Source organism: Pristiophorus japonicus, chromosome 18 (assembly GCF_044704955.1).
Source record: "Pristiophorus japonicus isolate sPriJap1 chromosome 18, sPriJap1.hap1, whole genome shotgun sequence".
Classification (NCBI taxonomy): domain Eukaryota; kingdom Metazoa; phylum Chordata; class Chondrichthyes; family Pristiophoridae; genus Pristiophorus; species Pristiophorus japonicus.
In genome coordinates this window covers 64,270,370-64,290,555 of record NC_091994.1, presented here as the reverse complement: position 1 = coordinate 64,290,555, position 20,186 = coordinate 64,270,370, and the positions used below count along the sequence as shown (strand labels likewise).

The 20,186-nt window shown below is 45.4% G+C and overlaps 1 long non-coding RNA gene across 1 annotated transcript in view; it reads right to left on the bottom strand.

The window, feature by feature from the left end:
* Positions 1 to 2,932, bottom strand: part of LOC139228765 (uncharacterized) — a 39,822-nt gene extending 36,890 nt beyond the window's left edge. The window contains exon 1 of the long non-coding RNA XR_011587617.1: positions 2,855 to 2,932. This is a non-coding gene — a long non-coding RNA (uncharacterized lncRNA). The remainder of the gene's footprint in view (positions 1 to 2,854) is intronic.
* Between the last annotated feature and the right edge of the window lie 17,254 nt (positions 2,933 to 20,186).

Below are 20,186 nucleotides of genomic sequence, written 5' to 3'. Positions count from 1 at the left end.
GTAACCTGTTTCGGATGTGTCGATCTGTCAAATTTGTTTCTCGATCGGGAAAATTAGTTTTGGTATTTGCGATGTCTGCCTAGGCCTGGGTTTTCCACGTGGGCTGGATGGGTCATTAACATTATGTATGCGCTGGATGGGTTTCCTGCTTTCAGCGATGGCTGGCTATCTCTGGGTTGGTTGTTGCTATGTTAATGTCTCCCGGGGAGAAGGGTTTTCGAGTTAACACAATTCTCCAGACAATTTGTTTAGCTTCAATACCCCAGATGATTTCATTGCCCAAAGACTGGCTTGTTTGGAGGCTAGTTGTCCCTTAGTTTTGCAGCCCTTTTCACATGGACCCAATCTGCCTTGTAAAATCCCAAATTTGGTTAAAACTCGTAGTTTCTTCCATGTGCATTTTAGGATCCCAAACTTTCTGGCTGATAATTCCAAATCGAATTTCCTTTCCAATGAGTCCAAACACAGGGGGGGAGGGGGGGAGGGGGGGGGGGTCCCATGAATTTTGCAATCTTACAGCAGCTAAGTAAAGCACCAGCGGAATCGGCACTGAGTCTGTGGTCGTGGCCATCTAAACCATGGTCCAGGATCCACATCGACTTTGCAGGTCCCTACCTGGGAAAGATATTTTTAGTTGTGGTGGATGCATATTCCAAGTGGATAGAGTGTATAATCATGTAATCCAGTACATCCACAGCTACCATTGAGAGCCTTCGTGTCATGTTTGCCTCTCGTGGTCTGCCCATCATCATTGTAAGCGACAACGGACCTTGCTTCACTAGTCTGGAGTTTCAAGAGTTCATGAAACTCAATGGTATCAAACATGTGAGGTCAGCACCATTCAAACCCGCATCTAATGATCAAGCAGAGCGTGCGGTCCAAACCATCAAGCAGAGTATGAAACGTGTAACTCAAGGTTCACTGCAGATTCGCTTGTCACGCATATTGCTTAGTTACAGGACAAGACCCCACATGCTTACCAGGGTCTCCCCTGCTGAATTATTGATTAAAAGAGGTCTCAAGACCAGGCTCTCTTGTCCACCCTAACTTGAACGATCATGTTGAATACAGACGTCAAAGTCAGCAGTGGTATCATGATCGCGTTGCTGTGTCACGTGACATTTCTGTTAATAATCCTGTGTATGTACTAAATTGTGGTCAAGGTCCCAAGTGGATCGCCGGTACTGTTATGGCTAAGGAGGGTAACAGAGTGTTTATCGTCAAGCTCAAGAATGGGCAAACATGCAGGAAACATGTTGATCAGATAAAATTGCGGCACACGGATGAACCGGAACAGTCTGAGGAAGACACAATCAGTGGCCAACCAACCTACCCTCAGTCATCAGAGGACTCTGCTGTCATCAATGAATCTGGACTTTCAATCCCTGACATGGTCATTGCCACTCCCATCAGATTGGCGACCCAGCCCCCAGTCATAACAGACTCAGAACGCTCGCCCAAGGCTGGAGTTGAACTGAGACAATCAACTTGGGAGCGGAAAGCCCTGACCGTCTCAATTTGTAAAAAGACTGTTACTAATATTTTAAAGGGGGCTATTGTCATGTATGTATGCTTGGGGTTACTAGCCACCAGGTGACGCGACTGTCGGAGGTCATTGGGCTGTATGCACATGTGTGCGGCCCAGGTATAAAAGGCAAGCCATCATGTAATTTATGCACTTTGGGCCCGAATAAAGCAGAGCCAGGTTTGTACCTGTAATAGTTTACAGTATTCAGTCTATCGATTTATTGCATACATAACACAACCTGTACTTTTTAAATGCGGTTTCTGTTTCTGCCTCTGCCCCCTTTCAGGGGGTGATTTTTTTTTCTCATCTCCCCTCTAATCCTTCTACCAACTACTTTAAATCTATGCCCCTCGTTATTGACCCCTCTGTTAAGGGAAATAGGTCCTTCCTATCCACTCTATAAAGACCCCTCATGATTTTGTGCAAATCTGAGATTGATAGATTTTTGTTAACCAAAGATATTAAGGGATATGGGGCAAAGATGGGTATATGGAGTTATGTTACAGATCAGCCATGATCTCACTGAATGGCGGAACAGGGACTAAATGGCCTACTCCTGTTCCTATGTTAAAACCAATTTACAATTTCTGATGATTACTACTTAGCCCCATTTAGAAAAACAGTTAATTATAACCAAGGCGGACTGGTTGCTCCTCTGAGTCCTTTTGCATGAGCCATGGATGCTGGGACATGGCTAGAGAGTGTTTTAACTCTGGACCCGGGATCATACTGGGGATACGTGAGGCAGCCATTAATAATGGCATTCCCAGGCTACCACACTAGTCTTTGGGCTAGACTATCACCCTTCTGGTGCACACTCGGGGGGTTGGCTCACTGGATCACATTACCAAGTGATTGTGGGACTACCCATTTACCCTGACAAAATAACAAGTTTTCCTGTTCTTTTCTGCTAAAGGCATCTTTGGACCACTTGTGATGGGCACCTGGACTGATGTGATCTCAATGTCCTCACTCTGCACCCCTGCAAGATCTAAAGGTGGTGTTTCACTTTGATCTTCATTTATCTGGCCATTTATCTGCCGATTCTCACTCTTCTGGAGCCATCTCAAACTACTTGGCTAGCTGATGTGCAAATTCTCACCGGTCCAGGGTCTCAGACTTGCAGTAACCAAGTTAAGAAAACAGTACTTTTGTAAAGGTTGGATTTGATCTAAAACAAGACCACACATGTTTAATTTAACTACATAAAGCAATAGCGCTTTTTAGCTATAATCCAATTAGCACAAAGTCCTCTGAAATGTTAAAATTGATCTACCAGAGACCATAACATCTGTAACTTGTCATTTCTTCAAGCGTGAATCTTACCTCTTTTAAACAAACTCCCTCTGCTTTTCACAGTTGTACAAGTAAACTTCAGTCAAAATAAATCCACACCAGGGTCTTTAACCTAAAAAGTGAATCACAAATTTTTCCCCAATTTTGCGTGCAAATTCTTAAATTGAAAAGAACATATTCAACAACCTAATCCACACTTCCATGCATCTTAAAAAAATAATCGCTGTAATGGGTTATGAACTCAGAAAGTGCCAAATTTTTACATGATATTCCCAGGTCGTAAGCCCAACGAATATTCAGTTTAATTCAGTTCAAAACCAAAACACGACTTAAAGAGCTAGAAGTTCGGCATCGCCCATTTTGAGGCGTTAATCTTGTCAGGGCAGTAACTGTAGCACCCCCTGAAAGTTGTCGCCACCTACTGTGAAATTAGATTTATGCGCTCCAAGAGGGAAAGGGAGTGCTAAATCAGTCGTTGCACAATTCCCTTAGAGCGGTGGAACCGAAACTCTCAGCGGTAAATTTCCAGAACGAATGCGCATGCTGCGAAGGCCGCTGTACATCCCATGAACACCCCATTCTTAAAGGCGTGGTAAGATAAGTATGCGCATGCACGGCTCCAACTGCTCAGTCTACTCAGAGCGGGAAAATGGAGGAGGAAGCAGGCGCCACCATGCACACTGCTTCTCGCCCATGGCCGTCGAGGCATTAGTGGAGGCAGTGGAGAGGCGGTGGATTCTGCTGCAAACTTGCAGTGGAAGGAGGCCCATTCCTAGAGTCTTCAGGAGGCGATGGAGGGAGGTGGCCCAGCATGTTTCCACCAGGAAAGCGGTAGCCAGAACTGCAACACAATGCTGCAAGAAGTTCAACGACCTCACTAGGGTCGTGAGGGTGAGTACCCTTTCTATTAATGTTGCAATGCCATAATATGAACCTCTCTGTCTCACACAATGTCAAGTCTTTGCAGTACCTGCTCCTTCAATATGTGTGCCAGGCCATGGTCTTCATTGGTGAAGACATCATAAAAGTTCAGGCTCAGTTCAACAGTCATGCCCTGCCCATCCAAGTGTCGCTCATCTTCTTGTTCCCTACTCAGCCTGACCCCTCCTCGTATTACCATTTCACTCTTGATGTGCGTTTGCAACACTTCAGCCTCATCCTTCATCTTAGGTGGTTGTCACCTAATCCCACCGTTCACACAGCCACTCTGCACAGTCACACAGATTCAAATGAAGATCTGCACACTACAGTAGCAGCTATTCAACTGTGGCACACGATGAACTGCACACTCACTCACACCTTGTGTTTATTATTACAGTCGAAGTTGGCACACAACAGGCACGAGCAGAGGCGCACTGGAGGAGGGGAGCCTGACAACCAGGACCTCACAGAGGTGGAGAAGCAAGTGACCGCTCTCATGGGTATGGGACACGGGACAGCCCCCTGTACATATAACATGGGACATTGCCCCCTGTACATATAACATAGGACAGCCCTCTGTACATATAACATGGGAGAGTGACCCCTGTACATATAACACAGGACAGACCCCCGTACATATAACATGGGACAGTCCCTGTACATATAACATGGGACAGACCCCTGTACTTGAATATGTACATGAAGTGCTGAAACCTAAAAGGCTACGATCTAAGATTGCACCAGAGAGGGTACAGAGAAGATTTACGAGAATGTTGCCTGGACTGGAGAATTTTAGCTATGAGGAAAGATTGGATAGGCTGGGTTTGAGAGGAGACCTTGAGGTGTACAACATTATGAGGGGCCGAGATAGAGTGGATAGGACAGACCTATTTCCTATTTTAAAGTAATTGGGGGGAGGTGTAAAGGAGATATGAAGGGAAATTTCATTACCCAGTGGGTGGTGGGGGTCTGGAACTCGCTCCCTGAAAGGGTGGTAGAGGCAGAAAGCCTCACCACCTTAAAAAGATACTTGGATGTGCACTTAAAGTGCCGTAACCTACAGGGCTACGGACCAAGAGCTGGAAAGTGGAATTAGGCTGGATAGCTGTTGGTCGGCTGGCGCGGACACGATGGGCCAAAATGGCCTACTTCCCATGCTGTAACTTTCTGTGATTCTATGATTCACTGTTATGACCTGCCGCAAATCCCGGCCCATAACTTCCTTGTTTTTGTACTCTATGCTGGTCACTTTAACCCTCCAGGAAAGGGGGGAGGGGAGTTAAAATGTTTAAAATTGAAAATTCGATCCCAACCCACCTCCAGCTTCTGGTTTTAATGGAGGGGGGTTGGGTGTAGGTGGGTGACTAAGCTCATCTCTGGAGATGGGTCTCTGAATATTTTAATGAGAATGCTTGCCTCAAATTTTAGCAGTGTTTCAGATGTAACACCTGTGTGCCGTGTTTCCCAGGGCTCAAGAAGCCTGGCAGTTGAAGAGGTGCCAATGGCTGGATCCAACAGATGCATGCCTTTCCAGCACTGCTTGTGACCAGGAGCAACAGGAGTGCTACCCCCAGCCCACAAGCAAACCTGTTAACCTGCCCACGATCGGACTCCTGCAACTGTCCGACATACTCACCCTGCGATAGGAACCCTCCCGATGTCTCCGTGCCCCAACACCCTCTCCAATGTCTCCACTCCCCCCGACGTCTCAGGCCCCCCTGATAGATTCACAGCCCCCCCACCCGATGTCACCAGCTAAGCTCAATTGATCCACCAATCCACCGATCGACCTACAATCTAATCCTCCCTCCCTCCTCTCTGCTCCCCGGCTGTAGCCGGGTTACGCGGGCCTTCCCACCTGACAGCCAATGAGCCTCTCAATCTGAAATAAAATCAAATGCTGGAATTGCTCAGCAGGTCAGGCAGCATCTGCGAAGAGAAAAACAGATTTAATGTTCCAAGTTGATGACCTTTAGTCAGAACTGGGAAGCTCGCCTTTCAATCTGGCTGGCTACGAATGGAAACAGGGTCGTAAAATTTAAATCCGGTCCTGCTATTCAATTTGGCAGGTACTCCGGGAAACCCGTGTTTCTGGTTTCTGAATTGCTACAACTCCCACTCCCAACTCCACTCCCCGCCTCCCTGTAAATATTGGGGCTAATCCCTCTATTGATAATCCAAGGATCCTGTATGCTTTTTAACAGCCTTATCAACTTGTTCTTTCACCTTCAAAGATTTGTTTATTTGAACCCCCAGATCTATTTGTTCCTGCATCCCTTTAAAATTGTACCATTTAATTTATATCTACATTAAATTTCATCTGCCTCCTTGTTTATGACCTCCTGACATTTACTGCTATCCTCCTACAACAAATTGATCATCGTACATACCCACTGGGATTCTGAAGCCGCACTAAAGATACCTTCTCCAATCAGAGTGCATCTTAGAGTGTACCCCTGTGGGGTCTTGTGTATATTTGTTGTCTGCTGTATGCTTCGTAACTTTGTCTTGCAAAAAGCCTTCACCATGGAGGTCAAGATTTAGAAGCTATGCCAGTGCAGAAGAGCCAAATGAATGATGAGTCGTTAGCTGCCAAACCACATTGCAGTAAGGATAGCTGGTGCACTGGGCACTAATTCAGGATTTCTTCCTGTAAGTACCAGTGCTTCCCATTTTTTAAAACCTATGATCCACATCTGTAAGCTTACCTTCCTCAAACTATCACTACATATTCCTATGTAGTTCCTCCAAATGCTATCCATTCCAGACATGTCCAGAAGACAGCCCATGGAGGATGTGTATCCATGAGTCTTTGCAATCTGACCCATACATAAGAACATAAGAACATAAGAATCAGGAACAGGAGTAGGCCATCTAGCCCCTTGAGCCTGCTCCGTCATTCAACAAAATCATGGCTGATCTGGCCGTGGACTCAGCTTCACTTATCCGCCCGCTCCCCGTAACCCTTAATTCCCTTATTGGTTAAAAAGCTATCTATCTGTGATTTGAATACATTCAATGAGCTAGCCTCAATTGCTTCCTTGGGCAGAGAATTCCACAGATTCACAACCCTCTGGGAGAAGAAATTCCTTCTCAACTCGGTTTTAAATTGGCTCCCCGTATTTTGAGGCTGTGCCCCCTAGTTCTAGTCTCCCCGACCAGTGGAAACAACCTCTCTGCCTCTATCTTGTCTATCCCTTTCATGATTTTAAATGTTTCTATAAGATCACTCCTCATCCTTCTGAACTCCAACGAGTAAAGACCCAGTCTACTCAATCTATCATCATAAGGTAACCCTCTCATCTCCGGAATCAGCCTAGTGAATCGTCTCTGTACCCCCTCCAAAGCTAGTATATCCTTCCTTAAGTAAGGTGACCAAAACTGCACACAGTACTCCAGGTGCGGCCTCACCAATACCCTATACAGTGGCAGCAGGACCTCCCTGCTTTTGTACTCCATCCCTCTCGCAATGAAGGCCAACATTCCATTCGCCTTCCTGATTACCTGCTGCACCTGCAAACTAACTTTTTGGGATTCATGCACAAGGACCCCCAGGTCCCTCTGCACCACAGCATGTTGTAATTTCACCCCATTCAAATAATATTCCCTTTTACTGTTTTTTTTTCCCAAGGTGGATGACCTCACATTTTCCGACATTGTATTCCATCTGCCAAACCTTAGCCCATTCGCTTAACCTATCTAAATCTCTTTGCAGCCTCTGTGTGTCCTCTACACAACCCGCTTTACCACTAATCTTTGAGTCATCTGCAAATTTTGTTACACTACACTCTGTCCCCTCTTCCAAGTCATCTATGTATATTGTAAACAGTTGTGGTCCCAGCACTGATCCCTGTGGCACACCACTAACCACCGATTTCCAACCCGAAAAGGACCCATTTATCCCGACTCTCTGCTTTCTGTTAGCCAGCCAATTCTCTATCCATGCTAACACATTTTCTCTGACTCCGCGTACCTTTATCTTCTGCAGTAACCTTTTGTGTGGCACATTATCGAATGACTTTTGGAAATCTAAATACACCACATCCATCAGTACACCTCTATCCACCATGCTCGTTATATCCTCAAAGAATTCCAGTAAATTAGTTAAACATGATTTCCCCTTCATGAATCCATGTTGCGTCTGCTTGATTGCACTATTCCTATCTAGATGTCCCGCTATTTCTTCCTTAATGATAGCTTCAAGCATTTTCCCCACTACAGATGTTAAACTAACTGGCCTATAGTTACCTGCCTTTTATCTGCCCCCTTTTTTAAACAGAGGCATTACATTAGCTGCTTTCCAATCCGCTGGTACCTCCCCAGAGTCCAGAGAATTTTGGTAGATTATAACGAATGCATCTGCTATAACTTCCGCCATCTCTTTTAATACCCTGGGATGCATTTCATCTGGACCAGGGGACTTGTCTACCTTGAGTCCCATTAGCCTATCCAGCACTACCCCCCTAGTGATAGTGATTGTCTCAAGGTCCTCCCTTCCCACATTCCCGTGCCCAGCAATTTTTGGCATGGTTTTTGTGTCTTCCACTGTGAAGACCGAAGCAAAATAATTGTTTAAGGTCTCAGCCATTTCCACATTTCCCATTATTAAATCCCCCTTCTCATCTTCTAAGGGACCAACATTTATTTTAGTCACACTTTTCCGTTTTATATATCGGTAAAAGCTTTTACTATCTGTTTTTATGTTTTGCGCAAGTTTACTTTCGTAATCTATCTTTCCTTTCTTTATTGCTTTCTTCTTTGCTGTCGTTTAACATTTTCCCAATCATCTAGTTTCCCACTAACCTTGGCCACCTTATACGCATTGGTTTTTAATTTGATACTCTCCTTTATTTCCTTGGTTATCCACGGCTGGTTATCCCTTCTCTTACCGCCCTTCTTTTTCACTGGAATATATTTTTGTTGAGCACTATGAAAGAGCTCCTTAAAAGTCCTCCACTGTTCCTCAATTGTGACTCAGTCACATACAATACATTCTTCAAACAGAGTAGCAAATCCAAGTTTAGCTTGCTGTGGGAGTGCTTCATTGTGCTTTTAATACACAAAATATTTTTACATTTAAGTTTGTAACTTAGCTTGGGGAGCTTGCCCTTGAACAAATTGGGGCTAATTTTAGTTTTACGAGTGCAATTCACGTTCAGCACAAGTGACCACGTCACCTGCCCATTGGTGCTGCCGTTAGGCCTGATCTATTTTCATAGGGCTAGACTTTCCACTTCACATCGCCCATCATAGGCCCATCTATGGCCCAAAATGGACCTCTAGCGCCCATTTTGAGCAAAAAGTGGAAACTAGGCCCAAAATATCGCCGGAAAAATAGGCCCCCAAGTTTCCACTTTGATCGCTGAGATGATCGCCCAAATGATCGGCCACACAAGGCCCATCCCAAGTTTCAGCACTTAGCATGCACTTCACTGGGCCGATGCAAGGCCCAAAAGAGTGTTCAAAAATAGTTGCTTTTCCAGGGCCTTAGAGAGGGAAATGGGCACTACGGACGCCATTTTTAGCCTCTGAGGAAGGGTGGAGAATTGTTCTGAGTTATTTTGGGAGTAAAATTGATGCAAATTGTCCTCAGAAATTTGGGACAGGGAATATAAATAGGTATTATCACCTTATTTATGCATGTATTGGAATTATTTATTAAATAGCTTTTACATAGTGAAGATATTTAATGATATTCCGTGGGGAAACAGAATAAACAAACAAATCTACATGAAGAACTGTACGTTGTAAAACTTATGTAAGTAAGAGAGAAGGTTCAAAAGTTGTAGAACATTTTTTTTATTAACAAATAAAGAACTAATGAACAACACCCTCCCTCCAACCCCCCACCCCCCGCACCAACCCACCCTTCCCTCAAAATCCCCAAAACGTTACAAGAAGAAGAAATGAACATTTTACAGAACAAGTGGCCATTTAAGTAATGATAACAAGTGACCATTTCAGTCACGCTAACAAGTGACCATTTCAGTTGTGATAACAATTGACCATTTCAATCATAACAACAAGTGACCATCTCAGTGATGACAACAAGTGACCATTTCAGTGACGACAAGTGACCATCTCAGTGATGACAACAAGTGACCATTTCAGTGATGACAACAAGTGACCATTTCAGTCACGCTAACAAGTGACCATTTCAGTTATGATAACAATTGACCATTTCAGTCATAACAACAAGTGACCATCTCAGTGATGACAACAAGTGACCATCTCAGTGATGACAAAAAGTGACCATCTCAGTGATGATAACAAGTGACCATTTCAGTCACGCCAACAAGTGACCATTTCATTCATGACAACAAGTGACCATTTCATTCATGACAACAAGTGACCATTTCAGAAAGAATGGAAAGGGAACAGTTAAGTAATGATAACAAGTGAACAAGTGAACATTTAACTTTATGCTGGGTTGCGTAAAATTTAGTTATGTTTAAATGTACCCAATAACATTGCAGATTCTAGTTACTATTTAGATCATTAAATAATACATAAATATAAATTTCAACTACTCTCGCAGCTGCCAGTAGGCTGTTCCACCGTTTGCGGCACTGGTCCGGTGTGCGCGTTTCATTGGAGGCCGATGTGACTACGTCGGCTATTTCGGACCAATTCCTACGATATGCACGGGGTGGAGGTTCCCCCTGCCCACCCTGTGTCAGATCTTCCCACCTGGAGCTGACACCATTTACGAGGGCCTCATTTGCCTCTTCGCTGAAGGGTTTGGCCCTTCTCTTTCCTGCACCTCCCTCCATGGATGTGGTGTATTTAGATTTCCAAAAGGCATTCGATAAGGTGCCACACAAAAGGTTACTGCAGAAGATAAAGGTACGCAGAGTCAGAGGAAATGTATTAGCATGGATAGAGAATTGGCTGGCGAACAGAAAGCAGAGAGTCGGGATAAATGGGTCCTTTTCCGGTTGGAAATCAGTGGTTAGTGGTGTGCCACAGGGATCAGTGCTGGGACCACAACTGTTTACAATATACATAGATGACCTAGAAGAGGGGACAGAGTGTAGTGCAACAAAATTTGCAGATGACACAAAGATTAGTGGGAAAGCGGGTTGTGTAGAGGACTCAGAGAGGCTGCAAGGAGATTTGGATAGGTTAAGCGAATGGGCTAAGGTTTGGCAGATGGAATACAATGTCAGAAAGTGTGAGGTCATCAACCTTGGGGAAAAAAACAGTAAAAGGGAATATTATTTGAATGGGGAGAAATTACAACATGCTGTGGTGCAGAGGGACCTGGGGGTCCTTGTGCATGAATCCCAAAAGGTTAGTTTGCAGGTGCAGCAGGTAATCAGGAAGGCAAATGGAATGTTGGCCTTCATTGCGAGAGGGATGGAGTACAAAAGCAGGGAGGTCTTGCTGCAACTGTATAAGGTATTGGTAAGGCCGCACCTGGAGTACTGCGTGCATATTTGGTCACCTTATTTAAGGAAGGATATACTAGCTTTGGAAGGGGTACAGAGACGATTCACTCGGCTGATTCGAGAAATGAGGGGGTTACCTTATGATGATAGATTGAGTAGACTGGGTCTTTACTCCTTGGAGTTCAGAAGGATGAGGGGTGATCTTATAGAAACATTTAAAATCATGAAAGGGATAGACAAGATAGAGGCAGAGAGATTGTTTCCACTGGTCGGGGAGACTAGAACTAGGGGGCACAGCCTCAAAATACGGAGGAGCCAATTTAAAACCGAGTTGAGAAAGAATTTCTTCTCCCAGAGGGTTGTGAATCTGTGGAATTCTCTGCCCAAGGAAGCAGTTGAGGCTAGCTCATTGAATGTTTTCAAGTCAAAGATAGATAGATTTTTAACCAATAAGGGAATTAAGGGTTAAGGGGAGAGGGTGGGTAAGTGGAGCTGAGTCCATGACCAGATCAGCCATGATCTTATTGAATGGCGGAGCAGGCTCGAGGGGCTAGATGGCCTACTCCTGTTCCTAATTCTTATTCTTTAAATTTATCTGTAATTTGTATAAGACTTTCTGACCTGCTTGCTTTCTCCTTTCTCTCTATCTCTCTCTCTCTCCCTCCCAGACTCACCCAGAGCTTCTGAGCATGTGTGAAGACCCTTGATCTCTCAAAACATGGGAAGAAGCATCAACCTGAAAAAAAAAATCAACCTACACATGCGCAGTAATGTGTTGCTAGGGAAGCTTTTTTTTTCATTCACTTCCGTTTTCTTTGGGCGATCAGGCGATCGCCGAGAAATGACATCGCCCATTTGACATCGCTGGGCTAAGGCCGAGGGGAAAATCGCAAAAAAAATGGGCCTTGAATCAGTGATCAGCACAGGCAATAGGTCCCGCATCGCTGGAACAAGGCCCATTTTTTTCGGCCTGAGCCTGAAAGTGGGAAATCTAGCCCATAGAATCTTAGAAATTTACGCCACAGAAGGAAGCTACTCGGCCCATCGTGTCTGCGCCGGCCGACCAAGATCTATCCAGTCTAATCCCACTTTCCAGCTCTTGGTGCATAAACCTGTAGGTTATGGCACTTCAAGTGCACATCCAAGTATTTTTTAAATGTAGTGAGGGTTTCTGCCTCTACCACCCTTTCAGGCAGTGAGTTCCAGACCCCACCACCCTCTGGGTGAAGAAATTTCTGCTCAAATCCCCTCTAAACCTTCTACCAATTACTTTAAATCTATGCCCCCTGGCCAAGGGAAACAGGTCCTTCCTATCCACTCTATCCAGGCCCCCCATAATTTTATACACCTCAATCAGGTCTCCCCTCATCCTCCTCTGTTCCAAAGAAAACAGACCCAGCATCTCCAATCTTTCCACATAGCCAAAATTCTCCAGTTCAGGCAACATTCTTGCAAATCTCCTCTGCATCCTTTCCAGTGCAATCATATCTTTCTTATAATGTGGTGACCAGAACTGCACACAGTACTCTAGCTGTGGCCTAACCAGTGTTTTACACAGTTCAAACATAACCTCCTTGCTCCTGTATTCCATGCCTTGACTAATAAAGGCAAGTATTCCATATGCCTTCTTAACCACCTTATCTACCTGGCCTGCTACCTTCAGGGATCTGTGGACACGTACTCCAAGGTCCCTTTGTTCCTCTACACTTTTCAGTGTTGTACCATTTAATGTGTTTTCCCTTGCTTGGTTAGACCTCCCCAAATGCATTACCTCACATTTATTTGGATTGAATTCCATTTGCCACTGTTCTGCCCACCTGACGAGTACATTGATTTCTTCCTGCAGTCCGCAGCTTTCCTCTTCATTATTAACCACACAGACGATTTTAGTGTCATCTGCAAACAACTTAATCAAACCCCCAACATTCAAGCCATTAAGCAAGGAACCCAGCACTGCTGCGGAACCCCATTGGATACAGCCTTCCAGTCACAAAAACACTCATCAACCTTTACCCTTTGCTTTCTGCTTCTGAGCCAATTTTGGATCCAACTTACCACTTTGCCTTGGATTCCATGGGCTTTTACTTTTGTGACCAGTCTGCCATGTAAAGTAAAGGCTAAAGTAAATGTTGGCCCCTGGAGGATGAGGCTGGGGAATTAACAATGGAGAACAGGGAAATGGCAGAGACATTGAACAAATATTTTGTATCAGTCTTCACGGTAGAAGAAACTAAAACATCTCAATAGTGGATAATCAAGGGGCTATAGGTAGGGAGGAACTTACCTATAGCCCCTTGATCACTATCACTAATGAAGTAGTACTAAGTAAAATAATGGGACTAAAGGCAGACAAGTCCCCTGGATCTGATGTCTTACATCCTAGGGTCTTAAGAGAAGCGGCTGCAGAGATAGTGGATGCATTGGTTGTAATCGACCAAAATTCCCTGGATTCTGGGGCGGTTCCAGCAGATTGGAAAATGTAACACCTCGAGTTATGCTCTTCCCCACAAGTGGAAACATTCTCTCTGTATCCACGCTATCAAAACCTTTCATAATTTTAAAGAGCTCTGTTAGGGCACCCTCAGCATTTCCTTCCCGCCGCCGTCCCCCTGCCAAAGAGAAAAAAAAGAGACCCAGCCTGTCCATCATTTCCCGATATATATACATTTATATTTCTGGTATCATCCTTGTAAATCTTCTCTGCACCTTCTCCAGTGGCTCTATATCCATTTTATAATATGGTGACCAGAACTGTATGCAGTACGTGGTCTATCCAAGGCTCAATACAGGTTAAGCACAACTTCCCTACGTTTCAATTTTGTACCTCTACAAATAAACCCTAATGCTTGGTTTGCTCTTTTTATGGCCTTGCTAACCTGTGTTGCAACTTTTAGTGATTTGTACTCAGAGATCCCCCTGTTCTTCTACCCCATCTAGACTCGCACCTTCCAATAAGTGACTTCCCTATTCTTCCTACCAAAATATAATACCTCACATTTATCTGTGTTTAACTTCATTTGTCAATTATATGCCCATTCTGCAAGTTTATTAATGTCCTGTAATTTGTTGCAGTCCGCCTCAGTACTGACTATTGCCCCCAATTTGGTGTCATCCAGAAATTTAGAAAATGTTTTTTATTCCAAAGTCTAAACCCTTAATATAAATTGTAAACAACAGTGGTCCCTTGTGGAACACCACTACCCACCTTCTGCCACTGTGACTATCTACCCTTTACCCCTACTCCCTGTTTTCTGTCTTGAAGCCAGCTAGTTATCCATTATCCCCTGACTCCGTATTCTCTGACCTTGTTCATCAGTCTATTATGGGGTATCTTATCGAAGGCCCCATTCTATTTTCTCCTTTAGTAGGGATTCCATTATTATTCCTACCACCATCATCATAAGCGGTCCCTCGTATCAAGGATGACTTGCTTCCACACCAAAAAGGGAAGAGTTCACAGGTGTTTCAATGAAGGACCTAATATTCCAGGTCCCAAACTACATGTTGAAGGGTGGAAGATGCCTGTGCATGGATTTTTTTAACATGTGGTGGCCGTTGCACACCAACCACCACACCGGCTTGACAGAGCTAGGTCTTGGTCCAGTGGCAAGGATTAATCAAGACAATTGGAGACCAGCTCTACCACCAATATTAAGCTGACTGGTCTATAATTCTCTGAACATGTTCTAACACCCTTCTTAAATATAGGTATTACGTTACCTATCCGCCAGTCCTCTGGCACTACACGTTTTACTAATGAATTATTAAATATGCTAAGTAATGCCTCTGTTATCTCTTTCTGAGATTCTTTTAAAATGTATGGATGCATTCCATCTGGACCAGGTGTTTTATCCTCTTTGAGTTTGTTTATTTTATTTACTATATTCCCTCTTTTTATTTTAAATTTACTTATCTCATTAATAATCTCATCATCCAATGTCATGTCCACCTGTTCTATCTCCTTGTTAAATACTGAAGCAAATTAATTATAATATATCTGTCATCTCTCTATCGTTACCTGTGGTATTATCATGTCTATCCCTTAATGGCCCTATTCCCATCCCAACATTCCTTTTTTATTGATGTGGCTGTACAATAATTTATGTTTGATGTTCCTTGATAATTTAATTTCATAATTCCTCTTTGCCTTCCCAATTGTTTTTATGACTTCTCTCCTAATCTTTTCATATTCTCCCTCATCATGCACTCCCCTGCTGTATATGTACTTAATGTATGCCTACCCTCAATTGTTCCCTTATGCCTTTATTCATCCATGGAATCTCATTACTGTTTAGTTTGTTCTTATTGTGTTCCTAACACAGATGGGACTGCACACAGGGAGGTTAAAGTAACAGTGACCTCAGTCTTTAATAAGACACTCCAGAGTGAGGAACAGGCCTTACGGGCAGGCTTATATACAGTGCTCACAAGGGATGCTGGGATCCCTTGGGACTTCAGTGGATGCGCTCCCTGGTGGCGGAACATGGGAGTGCATGCTTTACAAATACACAACATCACTCCCCTGCCAAAGTCAAAGTGAAAACTATTTACAAGGTGAGGCGGTCGGGAGCCTTTCTTTCACTGGTGGACCGCCTTGGTACAAATGTCTGTTCTGGTGTGTTGGCTGTGCCCTCGCTGGGCTGGCGTGTTGTTGGCCCTGCAGGGCTGCTAGGTAAGCCTGGCCTTGCTGGGCTGTTGGGTGTGATGGGTTCGATTTTCTGGTCCGGCAAGATACGGTTGATCATTTGGGGGTGTGTTGTAGGCTCGGAAAAGGTGGTGTCTGCTGTGGGTTGTTCAGGGCAGTCTGTGAACCGCAGCCTCGTTTGGTCCAGGTGCTCTCTGCAAATTTGTCCATTGTCTAGTTTGACTACAAACACTCTACTCCCTTCTTTAGCTATCACAGTGCCTGCGATCCACTTGGGACCATGTCCATAGTTTAGCACATAAACAGGGTCATTCAGATCAATTTCCCGTGACACAGTGGCACGACCATCGTTTACATTTTGTTACTGCCGCCTGCTCTCTACCTGATCATGCAGGTTGGGGTGAACCAGCGAGAGTCTGGTTTTAAGTGTCCTTTTCATGAGTAGCTCAGCCAGGGGCACCCCTGTGAGCCAGTGGGGTCTCGTGCGGTAGCTGAGCAGTACTCGGGACAGGCAGGTTTGGAGTGAGCCTTCTGTGATTCATTTAACGCTCTGTTTGATGGTTTGTACTGCCCGCTCTGCCTGCCCATTGGAGGCTAGTTTAAACGGGGCCGAGGTGACATGTTTGATCCCATTGTGGGTCATGAATTCTTTAAATTCGGCACTGATGAAACATGGCCCGTTGTCACTGACCAGTATGTCAGCAGGCTGTGGGTGGCAAACATGGCCCTCAGGCTTTCATTGGTGGCGGTGGCGGTGCTTCCCGACATTATTTCACATTCAATCCATTTTGAAAAAGCATCCACCACCACCAGGAACATTTTACTGAGAAACGGGCCCGCATAGTCGACATGGATCCTCGACCATGGTCTGGAGGGCAAGCACCACAAACTTAGTGGTGCCTCTCTGGGCGCGTTGCTCAACTGAGCATATACGCTGCATTGCCGTACACAGGACTCTAAGTCAGAGTCGATACCGGGCTACCACACGTGGAATCTGGCTATTACTTTCATCATTACTCTACCCGGGTGTGTGCTGTGGAGATCCGAGATGAACGTCTTCCTGCCCTTTTTTGGTAGCACTACGCGGTTACCCCACAACAGGCAGTCTGCCTGAATGGACAGCTCGTCTTTTCGCCACTGGAATAGCTTGATTGGCTCTTGCATTTCAATGGGGATTTTGGCCCAGCTCCCATGCAGTACACAGTTTTTACTAGGGACAGCAGAGGATCTTGGCTGGTCCAAGTCCTAATCTGGCGGGCCATGACAGGTGGTTTATCATTTTCAAACGCTTCCATGACCATCAACAAGTCTGCGGGCTGTGCCACCATCAACAAGTTTGCAGGCTGCGCCATTTCCACCCCCGTGGTGGGCAATGGTAGCCGACTGAGAGCATCTGCATAGTTCTCGGTGTCTGGCCTGTGGCGGATGGTATAGTTATACGCTGATAGTGCGAGTGCCCACCTTTGTATGCGGGCTGAGGCATTGGTATTTATCCCCTTGTTTTCAGTGAACAGGGATGTGAGGGGCTTGTTTCCAGCTCAAATTTGAGGCCAAACAGATACTGATGCATTTTCTTTACCCCGAACACACACACTAATGCCTCTTTCTCAATCATGCTGTAGGCCCTCTCGGCGTTAGACAAGCTCCTGGAAGCATAGGCGACAGGTTGCAACTTCCCCGCAACGTTAGCTTGTTGTAATACACACCCGACTCCGTACGACGATGCGTCATATGCTAGCACAAGTCTTTTACACGGGTTATACAATACAAGCAGTTTGTTGGAGCATAAAATGTTTCTGGCTTTCTCAAAAGCAATTACTTGGTTTTTTTCCCCATACCCAGTTTTCACCTTTGCGCAATAACACATGTAGGGGCTCTAAAAGGGTGCTTAAACCCGGTAGGAAGTTACTAAAATAGTTGAGGTGTCCCAGGAACAACCGCAGCTCCGTGACATTCTGTAGCCTGGGCGCGTTCCTAATAGCCTCTGTCTTGGTGTCTGTGGGCCGAATACCATCCGCCGCGATCTTTCTCCCCAAAAACTCCACTTCTGTTGCCATGAAGACGCATTTCGACCTCTTCAGCCGCAGCCCCACACGATTCAGTCGCTGGAGGACCTCCAGGTTTTGTAGGTGCTCGGCAGTGTCCCGACCCATGACCAATATGTCGTCCTGAAAGACCACCATGTGTGGTACTGACTTGAGTAGGCTCTCCATGTTTCTCTGGAAGATCGCTACAGCCGACCGAATTCCAAAAGGGCATCTGTTGTAGATGAACAGTCCCTTGTGCGTGTTGATGCAGGTGAGGCCCTTCGAAGATTCCTCCAGCTCCTGCGTCATGTAGGCTGAAGTCAGGTCAATCTTAGTGAACGTCTTGCCCCCTGCCAGCATCGCAAATAGGTCGTCTGCCTTAGGTAGCGAGTATTGGTCTTATAGCGAGAAACGATTAATAGCTACTTTATAATCGCCGCAAATCCTGACCGTGTCATCAATTTTGAGTACTGGAACAATCGGACTAGCCCACTCGCTGAATTCCACTGGGAGATGATGCCCTCGCGTTGCAGCCTGTCCAGCTCGATTTCCACTCTCTCCCTCATTATATGAGGTACCGCTCGCGCCTTGTGGTGAATGGGTCGTGCCTCTGGGACCAAGTGGATCCGTACCTTCACCCTGGAAAAGTTTCCAATGCCCGGCTCAAAAAGGGAAGGAAATTTGTTAAGAACCTGGGCACATGAAGCCTCATCGACATGTGATAGTGCTCGGATGTCACCCCAGTTCCAGCAGATTTTGCCCAGCCAACTCTTTCCAAGCAGTGTGGGGCCATCGCCCGGGACAATCCAGAGTGGCAGTTCGTGCACCGTGCCTTCGTAGGTGGCCTTGATGATGGCGCTGCCCAGGACAGTGTTAAGCTCTTGGTGTAAGTTCACAGTTTTGTGTGGATGGGGCTCAGGGCTGGTCTGAATGCCTTGTTGCACCACAGTCTCTCAAACATCTTTTTACTCATGATGGGTTGGCTAGCGCCAGTGTCCAGTTCCATGGCTACGGGTAAGCCATTCAATTTAACGTTTAGCATTATAGATGGACATTTCATCGAAAATGTGTGCACCCCGTGTACTTCAGCATCTGCCTCCTCTCTCTGAGACTCGAAATTGCTTTGATCCACCATGGACCGATCTTCCTCTGCCACATGGTGGTTAGCAGGTTTTGCAGAGCTTGCAGCTCGTTTGCAAGCTCGTTGGAGTTGTTCCACAGCTCTTGCAAACATACCCTTTGAAGTGGCATGAATAGGCTGAATGGAAGCCTCTACAACGCCAACAAGGTGTGAATTGCCTTGCATTCATCCTTTGTTGGGGACTCTGAGTCATCTGGGTTACCTGAGGTCTGCTGGCAGTTGCAGACTCGTGGGTTCTGCCCTGTACATTTCTGCTCGCAAATACAGTTCCAGTTAATTTATGAACATTGCTAGCACTTGTGTGCTGAGAGATTTGTTTGGTGTTATCACTGGTGGACATAAACGCCTGGGCTATCGCAATGGCCTTACTGAGTGTCGGTGTCTCTACAGTCAAAAGTTTTCGTAGGATGGTCTCGTGACCAATGCCCAGTATAAAAAAGTCTCTGAGCATTTGCTCCAGGTAGCCATCAAACTCACATTGTCCTGCAAGTCGCTTTAGCTCGGCACTTCCTGACCTTCTGATCACTGGCACATGTAGAACTGATACCTCGCCATCAGCACGCTCTCCCTCAGGTTAAGATGCTCCTGAACCAGTGTACAGAGCTCCTCATACGACTTATCTGTGGGCTTCACCAGAGCCAGAAGATTCTTCATGAGGCCCCGCGGATTGTGAGGAGGACCGCTCTCTTTTTTGCAGCGCTTCCTTCTCCGTCCAGCTCGTTGGCTACAAAGTACTGGTCTAGCCGTTCGACATAGGCTTCCCAGTCCTCACCCTCCGAGACCTTCTCCAGGATGCCCACAGTTTTCTGCATATTTGCGCTGGATTCGTATTCTCGTCGCCAGTTATTGTGTTCCTAACACAGATGAAGCTGCATACAGGGAGGTTAAAGTAACAGTGACCTCAGTCTTTAATAAGACGCTCCAGAGTGAGGAACATGCTTATATACAGTGCTCCCAAGGGATGCTGGGTTCCCTTGGGATTTCAGGGGATGAGCTCCCTGGTGGCAGAACATGGGAGTGCATGCTTTACAGATACACAACAGTTCTTTCCTTTTAGTGGAATATATTGTGCTGCACTCTGTTGAACACCATTTTAATGTTTCCTTTTACTTTTTGCCAATATGGTTGCCAATTTTATTTTCCCAAGTTCTATTCTCAGCCCCTCAAAATCAGCTTTTCTCCAATCTATTACTTTGGTTTTCACCATACTTATGTCCTAATCAATTATCATCTTAAA